Below are 18,608 nucleotides of genomic sequence, written 5' to 3'. Positions count from 1 at the left end.
GTGCAAACCCAATGAATGAGGGGTAAGGAGGATGTCAAGGTGTGATCCCAAAGCCAATGCAAATGATGAGATAACATGAGGGATCTTGGGCCAAAATTGGGGTATTACAGTACCCAAGCACTTAATTATCTTTATTTTTGGTTATGATAGGAGTGGGTATGTGTAGTTCCTTCCACATCGTAGTTCATACCTCCTTTACTCATCGGTTCAAAGTCTATTCCTTCATGGGTCCAAGATACCATTTCTTCTTTGATTTTAAATTGTTTGTTCCCCAACAAGTGATATATTTTTCCTTGTACCCAAACAACATTTTATTGTGGGTCCAATGCTCATCCTTTTAGGAAATTTGTCCATCTTATGAACCAAGAGATGTTTTCCTTGATGTCAAACAATTCATTCTTTTTGGTAAGACAATACAGTGGGTGTGCCTCTGTCCCTCCACATCTTAGTGTGTATCTTTTTACTCTTGGGTTCAAAGCTAGTTTGCTTTATGGGTTTCCCATGTTATCATTATGTTGGTACAAGTTATACTTTTTCATCATTGCAATCATATCCTTGAAGTTGTTTGTCTTGTTAGTCCTATTTGCTTAGGCAAACATTTCCTTATCTTTCCTTTGTTTTCGTGGTTCCACGAACTACGAATGCTCTGACTTTCTCATTGCATAGTGAGAATACGTATGCATGAGGATGCGAATCCTTGGTAAGCATACTCCTAATTATTTTGTCTTCCGCCTTAGGGCATTATTCATATCTTTCATGAACCATTACCTACCTTCAACCATTACGACGCACCCCAGTGACATACTATTTCTTTGAAATCAATTACATTTTCCTTTGGAATGCCATAAATACACTTTTAGGACATTTGTCCACATTTATGCCAAAATATATTTGCCTGATGCCAAACACTTAATTCATTCTTTTTGGTCATGACAATACAATGGGTATGCCTCTGTCCCTCCACATCTTAGTCGTGCCACCTTTATTATTGGTTGCGAATTTCATTTATCCTATGGATTCCAATATACCCTTACCATTGGTTTCAAATTTTACCTCTTCAGTCACTTGTTACCAAAACCCCGATTCTGTGACTTTGGTCATCATCCATCCACCTTCATGATACATTCATATACTACCTTCATTCACTTCATGTGATATGCTCTTGCTTTGAGCCAAATACATTATCCCTTTGAGCCAAATACACTATCCCTTTGAGCTCCATCTTGTATCTCTTTGTGAACCAAGAGGTGTTTGTGTTGTAAAACCAAACACTTAATTCCTTTGTTTTTTGTTATTCCAATATAGTGATACCATGTTGTAGGCCCCTCCCTTGTTGGTTCATACCAGTTTTACTCTTGGGTTCATATTTCATCCCTTTTTGGAGTTCAAATCAGATAATACTTTGGTTCAGACCATACCTTTATCACAACTTCTTTTCACCTCTTACCATTAGTTATCTGAACTACGAAGCTTTGAATTCCTCATTGCACTATGAGGATACGTAGGCATGAGGGCCCTAATCATCACCGAGAACTTTATCTATTCTTTTCCTTTCCCTTATTCTTTTGCGAGTAATCTTTAGATATCACACCCATTCGAACAAGAACAATCAAAATGGTTCCCATGGAGTACCATGGATGTTAGGGGTGTTAATACCTTCCCCTTGCATAACTGACTTCCTTACCCAATATTCTCTTCCCCCAGGTTTTATCGATGTTTTCCCTTTCCTTCGGAATAAATAAAATTAGATGGCGACTCTGTTGTATGTTCGAGCGTGCGATATGTTCAGGTATATTTTCGCTAGCTTCAGCTGGCAACTCTACTGACCAATACTACTCAACCTCTCCTATCTCAAGCAAGCTTTCAGACTCGGGTGGGAAGTCTTTCACGCAAGGTTTTCTTTGCAATCATTATTGCATCCAAATTTTCTTTGTCACGGAATCATGGTTACGGACCAACTGAGAAACAAAGAAAACATACACAAGTTAGTAATAAAATGTATAGAAAAAATAAATAACAGATAAAACTCCACGTACGTAAAAGGAAAACAACCCAAACTAGGATAGATTTTCTTAGGGAAACCGGGTCCCCGACAGAGTCACCAGTTGTCGCTACCGGGGTTTAGGAGTGAGGGAACTGGACAAGCTGAATAAAGGAATTGCCTCCATAAAGAGGAGAGGCAATATCAGAAGAGTCGCCACTGAATTTTATTTGTGTGCCTCTATCGGAGAGGCGAGGGGAAATAGTCGATAAAAGCCTCAAAAAGATATGCGCACGGGAAATGCTTATAAAGGGATAAGGAATCGGTCTCGCAACTGAGATTAGGGTTCGGAAGTCAATTACGCGACGGGAAGGCATTAACACCCCTCACGTCCATGGTACTCTATGGGAACCATTTGGGTTATTTACGTACACGGGGATTTATCTTATTATCGTTTTATTTTAAAAAGAATGTGTGTGAAAGAGAGAGGTTTTGGTTTTTTATTATTGTGCTCGATAAGGATTGTGTCCCTTGTACCTACGTGTCACTCATCGGGTATGAGGAATCAGAGCTCCGTAGTTCGGAGAAGAAAATGTTTGTGTGTTGATTGATTTTACCTTTGAGAAAAGGGTTTTCAGGATGGGTTCCCTAAGGCACAAAAATTAGGTTTGATAGGTTGTGTTGATTTTACCTTAAGCAAGTGTTTATGAAAAGAATGTTTGTGATTAGATTGCACTAAAGTCTAGGGGTGAAGGTGAATATTCTAGATAACAAGCCAAGTATCCTTCATCCAAAATAATCAGAGTGAGGGTGAGAATGCTTCATTCTCACCCATTCCCCACCACTTAAGACTTGTGGTGCATAATACTAATCATAGTTATTAAGTGTTTTAAATTTGATTAAGAAAAATTCACTTGACGTTGAATCAAGGGTTTGTTTATTTGATTGAGAAATTTGGCTTAACGCAACATGAATTCAAAGTAACCAACAAGAAAGTAGAGGGGGTCATTGTAAGGTATCCCAAGAGAAATCCTTGTGTGTGAAAAAGTGACCTAAGCTAAAAAAAGGATAATGGTCTTATAAACATGTCCCCCTAAGGTGGTGTCATGATGCCAATCTTATAATCGGAATGTAAGTACAGATGAAACCCAAAGTTCACAAAGTATCACAAAAAAAGAATAATGGAAAAAGGCCTCGAAGCAAAGATCCTAGGATGAGATCCTCTAAGTCCAAGTGAATTAAATAAAGTGGATTGTCTTTGGTCTTATAATTTTATTATGTTTTTGTTGTTTTTAAGTGTATGATAATAATAAAGTAAAGAAAGATGATAAAGTATGCATGATGAAGTTTATACAATGATGATGATAATGAGTACTTAAATGTAAATGACATAAAAGTAAATAACAATGAATATAACAATGATAATAATAACAAAAGGTTAGTAGTAATCAAGGTTAGTAAAGTTAAGTTAAGTTAAGTATTATGAACAATGGACCAACACTTGAGGATTATTTATCCTTAGGTCAATAAATTCAAATATGGCGCATCAAGGGATAACTTATCATTGATACAAAGTATGGAAGATGGTCAATGAATCATATTACCATGGATTTGTAACAAAGAAAGTTATTCAACCCCAAGTCCATCTATCAATAGATTGACAAAAGGAAGATTATAATAAACCCAAGGTTGAAAGATATAATTCATTAAGTTTTTAAGTTATCAAGTTATTATGACAAAGTGTAATATCAACAAGGTAAGAAGGGTTAGTGTATAATAAATACAAGTAAGTATTATGTTAGTGGGTTGGTATAAACCAAAAGGAAAAATAATGTATCGGATGAATCCATAAGTTAACAATTGCAAGGCCTCATCTACATGTCCAATTACCTAGGTTGGTTGGTGTAGGGGCAACCTATCCATGATCCAAAGTACCACAGATGAACATTTAATCATCCATTAGTAGATTTGAAACAAGGAAGGTTCAATCAACCCTAACCAAACCAACATCATGACAAAAGTAGATCTCATTAGCCCTAAGATTCAAGACCTCATAAGTCTCTCAAAAAATAACCAAATGACTTGAAATAAAATAAAATAAAATACTAGAGGAAAAAATAAAGGGGGTCTATGTTGAGCATATTTTCAAAATAATAAAAATAAAAGGGATAAAAATTAAATAAAAATGGAAATAGGAAAATAAATGACTAAAAATAAAAGCAAGTGAAAAAGAAATTAGGATTTGCACATGTCGGGGGTTGAACCCCTGACCTTGAGGTCGTGGGGGGATCAACCCCCTATCCCACTGGGCCACTGGCTCAGTGGTGTTAACAAAACACGCCGAAGCAACAAAATAACACAAACAAATTAAAAATGGGATTCACGCGCCATTTAATCAACCAGAACACGACACTGTATCTTTTTGAATTCGAAATTCGCGCGAAGCAACGACCCTGATGTCGTCTTCAACCTTGGGATTTTTGAAAATCGAAACTTCGAAATACACACTTTCAATCAGATTTTTTTATGGAATCACATTACATGATTATAAAAAAAATCATCCTCCACACTCATGAGCCATTGATTGGCTCTAAGTGTGGAGTTTTCTCTCACGAACCAGAAAAATGAACTTGACCTAATCTAAAAATTAAATTCCAAATAATGAGTAATCAAAGTTAGGAACTTAGGATAAATGATCAGAAGATCATTTCGAGGGAGATGGTAACTTGTTTGGATGATGGGGGTGAAGAGAACTAGGGAGTTTTTCTGATGACATAATTCAGCTCAGGTAAGGCTTGGAGAAGGTGAGTTAGGTGTTTGGAAAGCTTGAATGATGGTTAGTGAAGGTTTCTGGATGGTTGTTTGAAGCTAAAACACTTTGAAACTCAAAACACGATGTTCTATTTTTGAAGCTTGATGTGGAAAGTTTAGCAGAGGTTTTAGGGGCTTTGAAGCTTGGGTCTAAAGTAGAACACCTTCCCTTATTTATAGGGAATGTGATGGAATGGTTTGGAGGGAGAGAAAAGATGGCTTTCTCAGAAAAGAGGAGTGGCTCGAAGCATGCTCAAGGTTGAACTTGGGGGGACATGTGAGGTTGAGTCTGACCTTGCTTGCACTCAATATCAATTGGTTTTGGTCCTTAGCATTGTTTAGGAATAGACAAAGGGCTTGAATCAGAGATGTGTTGGTTTTTCTTTTTGCCATTTTAGGGGGGAAATCACTTTTCACATGGGGTCGAGTTTTATGATTTGTGAGGTTTCCATGTCCAAGTTGACTTCCAAACATACCACACTACCATATGCAATGTGTCTGGGGACCATTGGGATCAAATTGGATTGGTTTGGAGACTTGGTGATTGCATTTGCAAAATCTGACTAGTGTGGTTTGGTCTTGCACATCAGGATGAACCTCGATGTTTGAACAAAGGCCAAATAAAATTGGCTCGTGCATTTTCTCTCAACTTTGGGCCATTTGTTCATTTCCATGATCTTTATTGAATGCAAAAAGAAACAGGTCAAAAGGGTTTTGTCATACCCTAAATTTCAACCCTAAGATGCCACCATCATTTGTATCATTTGCATGACATCTAGCATCTTTGCACTACTAACCTATTGAAAATACAAAAAGATTTTCTATTTTGTTTGTCTTAAGCTAGGGTTTTGCACCAAGAGCTTTCAAAGATTGATCAATCAAGACTTGACATGAGTTTTAACATTTAAAACTCCTCATCCTTTGATCATGACTTTATGAGTCGAATGGGGTACTAACTGCAAGTGCACAGTTCTATCGCGTAGTTTTAAAAGATATCGATCCCACAGGGACTTATGAATCGATATACCGTTTTCTAAGGTTACTTCGTAAAGCTAAGGCAGATGGTATTTTGATTGTTCGGGGGAAAAGTAAAACTAAGATTAGGTCTAAATTAAATATCAATTAAGCGGATATCGGTATGTAGTTCGTCGTAATTAGGGAATCAAATCTTCGTTGGTTTCTTGGTTTTAAAATAAATCTTTTCAGTAGACACTATTGATTAAAAGCCTTTTCTCAAACTCTCGCTCTGTTGAATAGACCATGACTTTATATTAACGTAGCTGTCACTTATTAGTTAAGTCCAAAATCACTTTTTGAAAACAACCGAATCTATAGAAACTCTTTTTTAAGAAAATACTAACCGTTTAAACACCCTCGTCTCAAACTCTCGCTCTATTGACTTAGATTATATAATTAAACTTAAATGCTTAACTCTCGTCCTCACATTTAACCTTTAAAAATACTTTTTGAAGAAGGTTAGAATTTAATTAACTCTAAAAATTGCTTTCGCCCTGATTTAGAATTAATGTCCAATTTACACTGTCCAGTTAAAAACTCAAACTTTCGTTCTATTGATTTTAACTTCTTTATGTCTTTTACTCTCGTACAAAAACTTTGGGATTAATGCTGTAAATTGAGGCCATAAAAAGAGTGACTTTATTTTTAAATGAAATTAAACCAACTTAGTTTTGATTCCTTCATTCCGCTTACTTTACATACCGATATCTAAAATACTTAGCCGGACATGCTAAACAGGAGTAAACAATTATCCGGTTTAAATAAAATCATATCAGGCAAACAATATAAATAAACAGTGATGCAGGGCATATATAAATTAAAATAATAAATTAAAGAACCTGAATGATTAATAGCAATCTTGAACACTCCACCACAGACCGATTGGATTTGTTCTTGAATTCTTCAATCGGACAGGAAAATAAAAGCGAAGGAATAAAATTCTAGGATCTAACGTAAGGTTAGATCTAGTAAAAGATACACAATAGTTTCCGGTGTAGAAACTATTGTGTGAAAAATTAATTTAGTGCTTAAACGATTTGCTGGAAAAGGAAATAAAAATTGCAAATAAAGTAGAAAGCTGTAGAAAAGTAATGTTGTAAAATATGCTTGCACGGCGGAAAGAGAGCGGCTTCAGGGTTGGCTAAAGGCAACTATTTATATTAGTCTACTTTGTAACGGTTTCCAAAAGTCCTTTCCGTAATTGGTCTTCATGTTCCAAAGGTCAAGCGTAAGAATAGGCTTCAACGTCCTCTGTTGCGCTTCTGAAGCCTAAAATATAGGAGAGGGGTGTTACGGGCGTCACACCATGTGTTACGCTCGTAACACAAGGTAGTAAGGCGTGACGCTCGTCACAGCTTGTGTGGCGGTCGTCACAGGTTCAGCGCTCCTGGCTTGTAATTGTGGGCTGGGCTTTTGCTTTCCTCATCTTTTTGCACCCCTTTTCTTCCTTTTTTAATTATGCTTCAAATAAATTACCTGAGACAAATAAAAGGAAAAATACCAAGTAATATCGAATAAAATGAAATAAATCGAAACAAATAATAATATAATTTAATTAAATCGAGTCCAAAAATGTGATATTATTTCATGTTATCAAACTCCCCCATACTTAGACCTTTGCTTGTCCTCAAGCAAGATACAGTATAGAAATCGTTTAAAAATTTGGCCAGGTGAAATTTCAAAACACACATCGATTCGTACTAGGTTGCAAGTAGATCTTGTTTAGAAGTAACTTGGGTTTAATCTTGACATCAACAACTACCGTTACAACCTCAGATAACCTCACCTTATGCAAACCAGTTCGAGTCATGCTATTATAACTAGCCTAGTTCTTTTACTCTTATTTCACCCGTTTTCATTCTAGCGAAATCACATTAAGCTCTTTATCGTTTCGCGCACATAGTGGAGTGACCGGTTAGTGATTCTGATCCCCTTTTTAGCTTGAAGTTCTGGTACATAAGTTGGATAACTTCGTTATTTAGTCCATTGCGAATTGCGGGGGATCAGACCGTAGTCCGCCCTACCAAGTTCAGCACCAGATACCTGCTGAACCAACTTATAATGGATCTTTCGTATCATGCTTTTGTATGATCTGCAACCTTTAGATTAAATGATCTGGTAAGGATCACCTAACTTAATTAGTGCATTTCCTGATATATATATATATATATATATATATATATATATATATATATATATATATATATATATATATATATATATATATATATATATATATATATATATATATATATATATATATATATATATATATATATATATATATTATTTATTTTGGGAATCATTCACTTATATTCATCGGCTCTCCACGTAGTTTGCTATTAAGATGGTGCTGACTTCTTGTATAAACTACTCGGGGTTACTATAAAACTAAAAGTTCAAGGGGTTGGTATAATAGGTACTTTTCTGATCTAACATGTTGAGGTTTGTTTAGAGCGTTGGGGCGGTAGTAATTTTTTTGTCTTAATTTTACTCAAGTTTTGTAGAATAAGCAACCTTTGTATTTATTGATTGTGTTAAATTTTTGTTATGGCTCAAGAAAATTGAGGGGAATAGATAATGGAAATTTTTTTTCACACTAGGGACTTAACTTAAAATAAATCTATATTATAATAAATATTTTTTTTATATAATAAGAAAGGGAAATAACAATGAAATGGAAAAAGGGAAGATAACATACTTGAAAAGGGAAGATTGAAAGAACAAGGTTTTCCCTCCCACACTTAAATGAAACATTGTCCCCAATGTTTCAAAGAAAACAAAAGAAAGAAATAAATAAAAAGAAAAAGAAACTAAAATCAATGCTGTCTGCCGCCTCTTGTTCTTGGACCTGGTGAGCGCTGACGGACTTGTAGGTCGTCAAACCTGCTGAGCAACTCGGTGAACCGCTGGTCGGTTATGGCATTTCTCGCTTCCTGTTGTTGTTGCATCTGGCGCATCATTTGCATCACTTCGAGATTCTGCGTTTGCATACCATCAATAGCATCCATGATGTCGTCGTTGGTTGCTGGCCTTCTTCGTCGACGACGTCGTGAGGATGGACCAGCTGCGTTATCGAAAGGGTTGAGCGGGATGGATTATTGCTCAGGACCTTGATCACCTTGTTCCATTTCTTCAAACTCGTCTGGAGACGGGTTTGCGTGTGAGGGCTCGGTAGCTTCGGGAGCAGTCAGGTCGTAGATGAAGCGGTTTGGGTTGGTGACATCCGTGAGGGCAATGTTGGGTAAAACAACGCTTGGGACTGCGTGGTTGTTTACCATAAGATAATACCTTCCGCCTACCCTGTTTTTGATTAGGCGGCTGGAGCGACAGTAACTGGTATCCATAAATAGGGGAGGCAGAGATTGTAAATGTTGGAGTCGGTCCCCTAGATTTAAACCAAGTGCTATGGAAGTTATTAATCCTCCAATCACAAAAGGTTGGCGGCCTCTAGCACATAGGGTGCGGGTATGATGAAATAAGAAAGAAGCAGCGTTTACCATTGTGTCCCTTTCAAAGACGCAGTGGAGGAAGAATAATTCCTTGGCGTTGACTTTGCTGTTGTTCGGTCTTCCAAAAACGGTGTTTTGCAGGATGCGGATAAAGTACCGGATGGTAGGGTTATGTATATGGGAAGCAAGTAGTGCATCCCAATTATCGGTTTCCACACTGGATATTTTCCTAAAGAGGTCGAAGGCGTTTATTTGCCACTGGGAATTCGGAGGGATGCTTGGGTGGACTTGGTCTCCTACAGGGAACTGCAGCATGACACTCAACTGATCCTGGGATAGTGAGTATTCGGTGTTGAACATGCGGAAGGTTGCAGTACCGGTTAAGTACTCGTCTTCACCGGTGAGAGTGTTGTACGAATAAGAACTTAAAAATTCTAAGGTGAGGGATGGGTAGGTAGGTTGATTGTGAGTGCATAGAAAGGTTAAATCGGCAAGGCGGAGCATCCATTGGATACCTTGAAGTAATCCTAATTCTTGTAAACAATTTAAATCAGGATACCTGGTAGATAGGACGCCTCGCTGTTGGAAACGCTCGAACTGCTCCCTTTGATAATTATCATCTTCGGATCGGAAGATGATATTTCCGAATAGTTGGTTTCCCGCCATACTGATAAGTGGGTTGAAAGAAGTGGAAGGTAAGAAAATGAAATGTATTGTATAGAATGGTTTGTGGTGTATGAAGAAAGGTATGGTGGGTATTTATAGGAAAAAAATTGGAAGTTGGAAAGGGAGTGGGTGAAAAATAAATAAATGTGGGTAAATGTGAGTAAATGGGTGAATGAATGGGGAAGGTAAAAAGTAGGGGTGGTGTAACGGTCGTGTCTCCAACGGTTACTAACGTTCACCTAGTCTGAAGGTGTCACGCTCGTGACATGGGTGTTACGGGCGTCACAGGCACTTGGTGTGACGGTCGTGATGGCTTGTGTGACGCTCGTCACACGGTCAGCTTGTAACGGTCATTTGCGTGGGTTCTTCATACTCTGTTTTTATTATTATATTTTATTTTTGTTATTTTGTTTTTCTTATGTTTATTTTATTTTGCTATTGTAATGCTTTTAAATTGTCTTGCTTGCTATTCTATTACCATAATATATGTATTTCTTTAACAGGCATAGTAATTGTTAGCATATAGTGGATAGCATTATTTGTAATTATAGAAATTGCATAGATCAAAATAAACCAATAATGCAATAGCTTCATTAAATAATCATAATGTAACATTGGAAGACAAAAGCAAACATGCGAAAGGAAAACAAATACTAATATTAAAAATAATGTGAAACAAAACTAATAAATAGCCTAAACTAAAACTAAGTAACTAAGAAAAAACAACTTCTAGCCACTTGCAGGATCTCTGGCCGGAGGAGCAAAGGAGTTAACACGGTTTAGCAACTCGTGGAATTGATTTGTCATACTGCTCATGTATCCCAGAAATTCTTGTCCCATGTTAGCTAACTCTTCTCTGAGGGCGTCTTGTTCTGACATCAAAGCTTGAATGATGGTGTTATAATTATCTCAGGGCATATGATGTCTAGGATCAGGTATTGTCGACTCTTCGGTCGGGATAGGTTGAGGAGGAGGGTCAATATCATAATAACCAGATGGTGTCTGAGGGTCAGACTCAGCATAAGGGATCTGGTCGTCACAAATCTCATAGTCCTGGATGGATTCAGTAGATCTAGCTGGAGAGGGTATTCCGTTCAGGTTGTAGAGCCAGTTATTGCGGTTATGAACACTAGTCCTCGGACTAGGCAAGGTGAATAGGAAAAGAACTTGGTTGTTAATTATAAGCTCAAACTCTTCAGGCCCGAGGTTTGCTATAAACATAATGTTGAAGAGGAAGGGTATACTCATAGTCGCAATGCCACAAAAAGGGCTTAGGTCAAGCATAGGCTGACGTAACCCGATAGCATTACCAATCATGGTTATCAATCCGCCTATTTGAAATGGTGCTCATTCATCTTGGATAAGGCGGTCAAAGTTCGCCAACATAAAAGTGGCACCATTCACAGGACAGTTCTGGGAAGCACAAAACATGACGAAGAGTTCATCACGTGATACTGTAGTAATGTTTGACTTCTTCCCAAAAAGGGTGTGGGCTAGGATCTTATGGAAATAATGAAAGGCTGGGTTATTTATGTTTCCAGAGAGAAACTCATGTTCCTCGGGGTCGTCATTTTCAGTCAAGCTTCCCCAAAAATGTTCAAGTTCTCTATATTCAAACAGGTCTTCTTGGCTCACTGTGAATGTATCAAAAGAGGTAGGGAAACCTAAAAGGTTAGTAAAATCTTGAATGTTAAATTGATACTCCATGTTGAACATTCTAAACTGAATGAAACCTCTGCTTATTCCTTTTCCATGGCTGGGTAGATAGATCAGAGAACTAAGGAATTTTAGAGTCAGTCTCCGGTAAGTGACAAATTGTCTTCGGATAGGAGTGGTTTCCCATCCTATTTGACTCAGCAAATACAAGACACTCTCTCTCAGTCCAAGGGAAGTCATTACCCAATCATCAGCATACAAACTAGGTAGCATCTCTCTCTCTGCTAGTTCCTCAAACTTTTGTTTCTGAGCTTTCCCTCTGAATTTGATACCCATACGATCAATTTGTCCCATCAGGTTAGTGTTAGCTAGAGAAAAGAAAAACACGAGTTTTAGTCAGGATTTGGCCAAATGCCGAAAGGAGAAAAGAAGAAATTTTTTATAAGTTAAAATAAATTAAGAATGAATACTAAATAAAATTTAAAAGAATAATTAAAGAAGAAATACAAATAAGAAATATTTGTGGGTTGTCTCCCACGAAGCGCTTTGTTTAATGTCGCAAGCTCGACATAAAAACTATCAAATATAATCTATAATTTCTGGAGGCATTTCGTCTAAGTGCCGGACTTGTGAATCTTCATTGTTCTCTGCGTAGTGATAATGTTTTAGACGCTGCCCGTTTACGATAAATGGTTCCATAGATTTGCCTTTAATTTCCACCGCTCCACTTGGAAAGACATTGGTGATTTGGAAAGGGCCTGACCATCTAGAACGTAGTTTTCCTGGGAATAACTTAAGCCTAGAGTTGAACAAAAGGACTATATCGCCTTGTTTGAAGATTTTTCTGGATATACGTTTATCATGCCATTTCTTCGTTCTTTCTTTGTAGATTCTGGCATTTTCGTAGGCGTCTTGTCGAAGTTCCTCTAATTCGTTTATGTCAAGAATTCGCTTTTCACCAGCGGCCTTATAGTTTAAATTTAGATTTTTAATAGCCCAGTAGGCCTTATGTTCTAATTCTACTAGGAGGTGGCAAGATTTTCCATAAATAAGCTTAAATGGGGTTGTCCCTATGGGAGTTTTGTAAGCGGTTCGATATGCCCATAAAGCTTCTGGTAGTTTTGATGACCAGTCTTTCCTTGAGGTGGCGACTGTTTTTTCCAATATTTGTATAATTTCTCTGTTAGACACTTCCACTTGTCCACTGGTTTGAGGATGGTAAGGTGTCGCTACTCTATGTCTTACACCATACTTAAACAGTAGTCTTTCGAGTATCTTAGATATGAAATGCGATCCACCATCACTAACTACTATTCTTGGGACACCAAATCTTGGAAATATTATATTCTTAAAGAGTCTAGTTACTACTCGTGTGTCGTTTGTTGGAGAAGCTATAGCTTCAATCCATTTTGATACGTAGTCAACCGCTACGAGTATGTACTTGTTACCGAAAGAAGGCGGAAAAGGTCCCATGAAATCTATTCCCCACACGTCGAAAATCTCTACTTCCAAAATACCCTTTTGTGGCATCTCGTCACGTCTAGATATGTTTCCTGTGCGTTGACATCTATCACATTTCTTGATAGCCGCATGCACGTCCTTCCATATGTTTGGCCAATAAATACCGGCTTGTAGGATTTTGGAGCAGGTCTTGGATGTACTTGCATGTCCACCATAAGGAGCGGAGTGACAGTGTTGGATTATATTTTCTATCTCTTCTTCAGGTATACACCGACGGAAAATACCATCGGGGCCTCTTTTGAAAAGTAAAGGGTCATCCCAGTAATAATGTTTTATGTCATGGAAGAATCGTTTCTTTTGTTGGTAAGATAAATTAGGTGGAACTATTCCGGCAACTAAATAATTGACGAAGTCAGCGTACCATGGTGTAACACATATAGCTAAGGTGGTCTCTACCTGTTCATCAATTCTGTTTTCTTCCAAAGTAGCTATAAGTTTATCGTACGAGAAATCATCGTTGATCGATGTTCTTTCCGGTTCCAGGTTTTCGAGTCTAGAGAGGTGATCTGCTACTACGTTTTCAGTTCCTTTCTTATCTTTGATTTCCAAATCGAATTCTTGTAGCAACAAAATCCACCTTAGGAGTCTAGGTTTAGCATCCTTTTTTGTTAAGAGGTACTTAATGGCGGCGTGGTCAGTGTAAACGATTATTTTAGCTCCGACCAAGTAAGAACGAAATTTATCTAGTGCAAATACTACTGCTAAAAGTTCTTTCTCGGTCGTGGCGTAATTCATTTGTGCTTCATCTAGGGTTCTACTTGCGTAATATATGACGTGAAGTTTTTTATCCTTTCGTTGTCCTAAAACAGCGCCCACGGCGTAATCACTTGCGTCACACATTATTTCGAATGGTTCGTTCCAATCCGGAGTCTGCATTATGGGCGCGGAGATCAATGCTTGTTTAAGCGTTTCAAATGCTTCTAAACATTTATTGTCGAATATGAATTCAGCATCTTTCATTAATAATCTGGTCAAAGGTTTAGTTATTTTAGAGAAGTCTTTAGTGAATCGTCGGTAAAAACCGGCGTGTCCTAAGAAGCTTCGTACTTCTCTCACAGTTTTCGGAGGTTGAAGGTTTTCGATTACTTCTATTTTGGCTTTGTCTACTTCAATTCCCCTATTTGATATGATGTGTCCTAAAACAATTCCTTCTTGTACCATAAAGTGACATTTTTCCCAATTAAGTACTAGGTTCACTTTTACACATCGCTCCAGAACTCTTTCTAGGTTTTCAAGGCATTCTTCAAAGCTTTGTCCGCATACGGAAAAATCATCCATAAATACTTCCATGATGTTTTCGAGAAAATCGGCGAATATTGCCATCATGCACCTTTGGAAGGTTGCAGCAGTATTGCACAAGCCGAACGGCATTCGTCGATAAGCGAAGGTACCAAAAGGACATGTGAATGTTGTCTTTTCTTGGTCATCAGGATGAATTGGTATTTGAAAGAAGCATGAGTAACCGTCTAGATAGCAGAAATGAGAATGTTTTGCTAATCGTTCTAACATCTGGTCAATGAATAGTAAAGGGAAATGATCTTTTCGGGCTGCTTTGTTTAGTTTCCTATAGTCAATGCACATTCTCCATCCCGATTCGATTCGTTTGGTTATAGTTTCTCCTTTTTCATTTTCAATAACTGTTATACCTCCTTTCTTTGGTACTACGTGTAAAGGACTAACCCATTTGCTATCAGATATAGGATATATGATACCTGCCTCTAATAACTTTGTTACTTCCTTTTTCACTACCTCACTCAGGATCGGGTTTAGTCTCTTCTGATGTTCCCTAGAGGTTTTACAGTCTTCTTCTAGCATGATGCGGTGCATACAAATAGAAGGACTTATCACTTTAAGATCGGTGATGTTGTATCCTAGTGCGGTTGGATATTTTCTTAAGATATGTAGGAGTTTTTCGGTTTCGAGTTTTCCTAGGTCTGCATTAACTATTACTGGTCGTTCAAGTTCTAAGTCTAGGAATTCATATCTCAGATTTTTGGGAAGTGTTTTCAGGTCGAGGGTTGGTTTCTTAAGGCATTGCGTAGGGTCCGGTGTTATTGCTAAACATTGGTTAAGTTTGTCTTCTACACGATAGTCAGACAATTTGTCATTCTCTAACTCTGTTTCTTTTATGTATTCATCGATGATATCCATGAAGTAAGATGTGTCTTCTATTGCAGGTGCTTTCAAAAATTGGGAAAGGATGAACTCAATTTTCTCTTCTCCTACTTCGAAAGTGAGTCGTCCTCGTTTTACGTCTATGATAGCACCGGCGGTTGCTAAGAATGGTCTTCCCAATATAATGGGTGTAACTTCATCTTCTCTTATGTCCATAATTATAAAATCGGTTGGAATGTAAAATTGACCTATGCGCACGGGAACGTTTTCAAGAATTCCTACAGGATATCTAACAGAACGATCTGCTAATTGCACAGACATTTTAGTTGGTCTTAATTCTCCCATTTCCAGTTTCTTGCATATGGATAAAGGCATAACACTGATACCGGCTCCTAAATCTCATAAGGCTTTATCTATGACAAATTTTCCTATGTGACGGGGTATAGAGAAACTACCAGGGTCTTTAAGTTTAGGAGGCATATTCTGGATTATAGCGCTACATTCAACAGTGAGTGTAACGGTTTCGCTATCTTCAAGTTTCCTTTTATTAGAAAGAATTTCTTTTAAGAACTTAGCATATGAGGGCATCTGCGTAATAGCTTCTGTAAACGGAATTGTGACGTTTAATTGTTTCAGTAGGTCAACAAATTTTTTAAATTGGCCCGCATCTTTGGTTTTAATAAGCCTTTGAGGGTAAAGGATAGATGGTTTATAAGGTGGTGGAGGTACATAAGGTTCTTTCTTTTCTACGGTTTCCTTATTACTCTCTTCCTTTTCCTTAGGTTTACTTTCTTCCTCAGTTGACTTTTTAGAGTTTTGGTTTTCCATCCTTGGATCGGACGGTCCTTCTACTTCCGTTCCACTTCTTAATATGATTGCATGAGCGTGGCTTTTCGGGTTAGGTTGGGGCTGTCCAGGAAATGTACCAGTTGGGGCAGCAGTAGGCGCTTGTTGTTGAGCTACTTGTGGGATTTGTGTTTCCACCATTTTGTTATGGGTAGCCAGGGCATCTACTTTACTTGCTAGTTGTTTGATTTGTTCGCTAGTGTGTACATTCTGGTTTAAGAAATCTTTATTGGTTTGCTGTTGAGAAACTATGAAGTTCTCCATCATGATTTCCAAGTTGGATTTCCTAGGAACGTTATTGTTAGGTGTAGATGGGATCGACTTTTGATATCCAGGAGGTATAGCTGGGGCTTGATTTGGAGCTTGTCCTGATGCGTATAAAGCATTATTACTCTTATATGAAAAATTAGGATGGTTCTTCCAGTTAGAGTTATAGGTATGCGAGTAGGGATTTCCTTGAGCATAATTCACTTGTTCTGCTTGGATTCCTGTTAGGAGTTGACAATCTGCAGGAGTGTGACCTTGGATTCCACAGACTTCGCAATTCTGAGTTGCGGCAACCACGGTGGCTGGAGGTGATACATTTAAACTTTCAATTATCTGGGCCAGAGCTTCCACTTTTGCATTAACATGATCAAGGCTACTTATCTCGTACATGCCACTTTTCGTTTGAGGTTTCTCTACCATTGTTCGATCGCTTCCCCACTGATAATGGTTTTGGGCCATGCTTTCGATAAGTTGATAAGCATCGGCATAAGGTTTATCCATAAGCGCACCACCTGCGGCGACGTCTATTGTTAACCTTGTGTTGTACAAGAGACCATTATAGAAGGTATGAATTACTAACCAGTCCTCTAAACCATGGTGTGGACAAAGTCTCATCATGTCTTTGTATCTTTCCCATGCTTCGAAAAGAGACTCGTTATCTTTCTGTTTAAATCCATTTATCTGGGCTCTCAACATAGTTGTTTTGCTTGGAGGAAAATATCGGGCAAGAAAGACTTTCTTCAACTCGTTCCATGTGGTGACTAAGTTGGAAGGAAGAGACTGAAGCCATCTTCTAGCTTTATCTCTTAACGAGAAGGGAAAAAGACGAAGTTGAATTGCCTCTGACGTGACACCATTAGCTTTAACAGTATCAGCGTATTGGACAAATACGGATAAATGAAGGTTTGGATCCTCGGTAGGAGCGAAGGTTTAAGTTCGAAGTTGTTTGCTTCGATTGCGGGTGGAGCAATACTCGAATGCGGCTCATCTTGCGATGGAGCGGCGTAATCTCGAAGAGCACGAGCTGGTTCTGCTACCTCGGGTATCGGCGAGGGAAGAAGATTTTTGAGATCAGGAATTTCGATAGGAGGAAGATTGTTTGCAGCACGATATTCCCGAATTCGTCGTAAGACTTGGAGATATAGTTCAATGTCGTTGATTCGTAAGTAAAACGGCTCGCCTTGTGAGCGAGTGTGTGGCATACAAATCAACGAACGAAAGAAAAAAAACAAAAAAAAACCTTAGTCTCTACAGCGTAACAGAAGGGTTACGATATCGACTAAATAAAAGTCCCCGGCAACGGCGCCAAAAACTTGATCGCGACTTTATGAGTCGAATGGGGTACTAACTGCAAGTGCACAGTTCTATCGCGTAGTTTTAAAAGATATCGATCCCACAGGGACTTATGAATCGATATACCGTTTTCTAAGGTTACTTCGTAAAGCTAAGGCAGATGGTACTTTGATTGTTCGGGGGAAAAGTAAAACTAAGATTAGGTCTAAATTAAATATCAATTAAGCGGATATCGGTATGTAGTTCGTCGTAATTAGGGAATCAAATCTTCATTGGTTTTTTGGTTTTAAAATAAATCTTTTCAGTAGACACTATTGATTAAAAGTCTTTTCTCAAACTCTCGCTCTGTTGAATATACCATGACTTTATATTAACGTAGCTGTCACTTATCAGTTAAGTCCAAAATCACTTTTTGAAAACAACCGAATCTATAGAAACTCTTTTTTAAGAAAATACTAACCGTTTAAACACCCTCGTCTCAAACTCTCGCTCTATTGACTTAGATTATATAATTAAACTTAAATGCTTAACTCTCGTCCTCACATTTAACCTTTAAAAATACTTTTTGAAGAAGGTTAGAATTTAATTAACTCTAAAAATTGCTTTCGCCCTGATTTAGAATTAATGTCCAATTTACACTGTCCAGTTAAAAACTCAAACTTTCGTTCTATTGATTTTAACTTCTTTATGTCTTTTACTCTCGTACAAAAACTTTGGGATTAATGCTGTAAATTGAGGCCATAAAAAGAGTGACTTTATTTTTAAATGAAATTAAACCAACTTAGTTTTGATTCCTTCATTCCGCTTACTTTACATACCGATATCTAAAATACTTAGTCGGACATGCTAAACAGGAGTAAACAATTATCTGGTTTAAATAAAATCATATCAGGCAAACAATATAAATAAATAGTAATGCAGGGCATATATAAATTAAAATAATAAATTAAAGAACCTGAATGATTAATAGCAATCTTGAACAC

At 37.7% G+C, this 18,608-nt stretch overlaps 1 non-coding gene across 1 annotated transcript; it reads left to right on the top strand.

The window, feature by feature from the left end:
- Positions 1 to 16,921: 16,921 nt before the first annotated feature.
- LOC127110002 (small nucleolar RNA R71) lies at positions 16,922 to 17,028 on the top strand. The gene has a single exon (XR_007797242.1). It is a non-coding gene; the product is annotated as a small nucleolar RNA R71 (small nucleolar RNA).
- Positions 17,029 to 18,608: the final 1,580 nt, after the last annotated feature.

This window comes from Lathyrus oleraceus, chromosome 7 (assembly GCF_024323335.1).
Source record: "Lathyrus oleraceus cultivar Zhongwan6 chromosome 7, CAAS_Psat_ZW6_1.0, whole genome shotgun sequence".
Taxonomy (NCBI): Eukaryota; Viridiplantae; Streptophyta; class Magnoliopsida; order Fabales; family Fabaceae; genus Lathyrus; species Lathyrus oleraceus.
The sequence above is the reverse complement of the archived record's forward strand: the minus strand, read 5'-3'. Positions and strand labels throughout refer to the sequence as shown.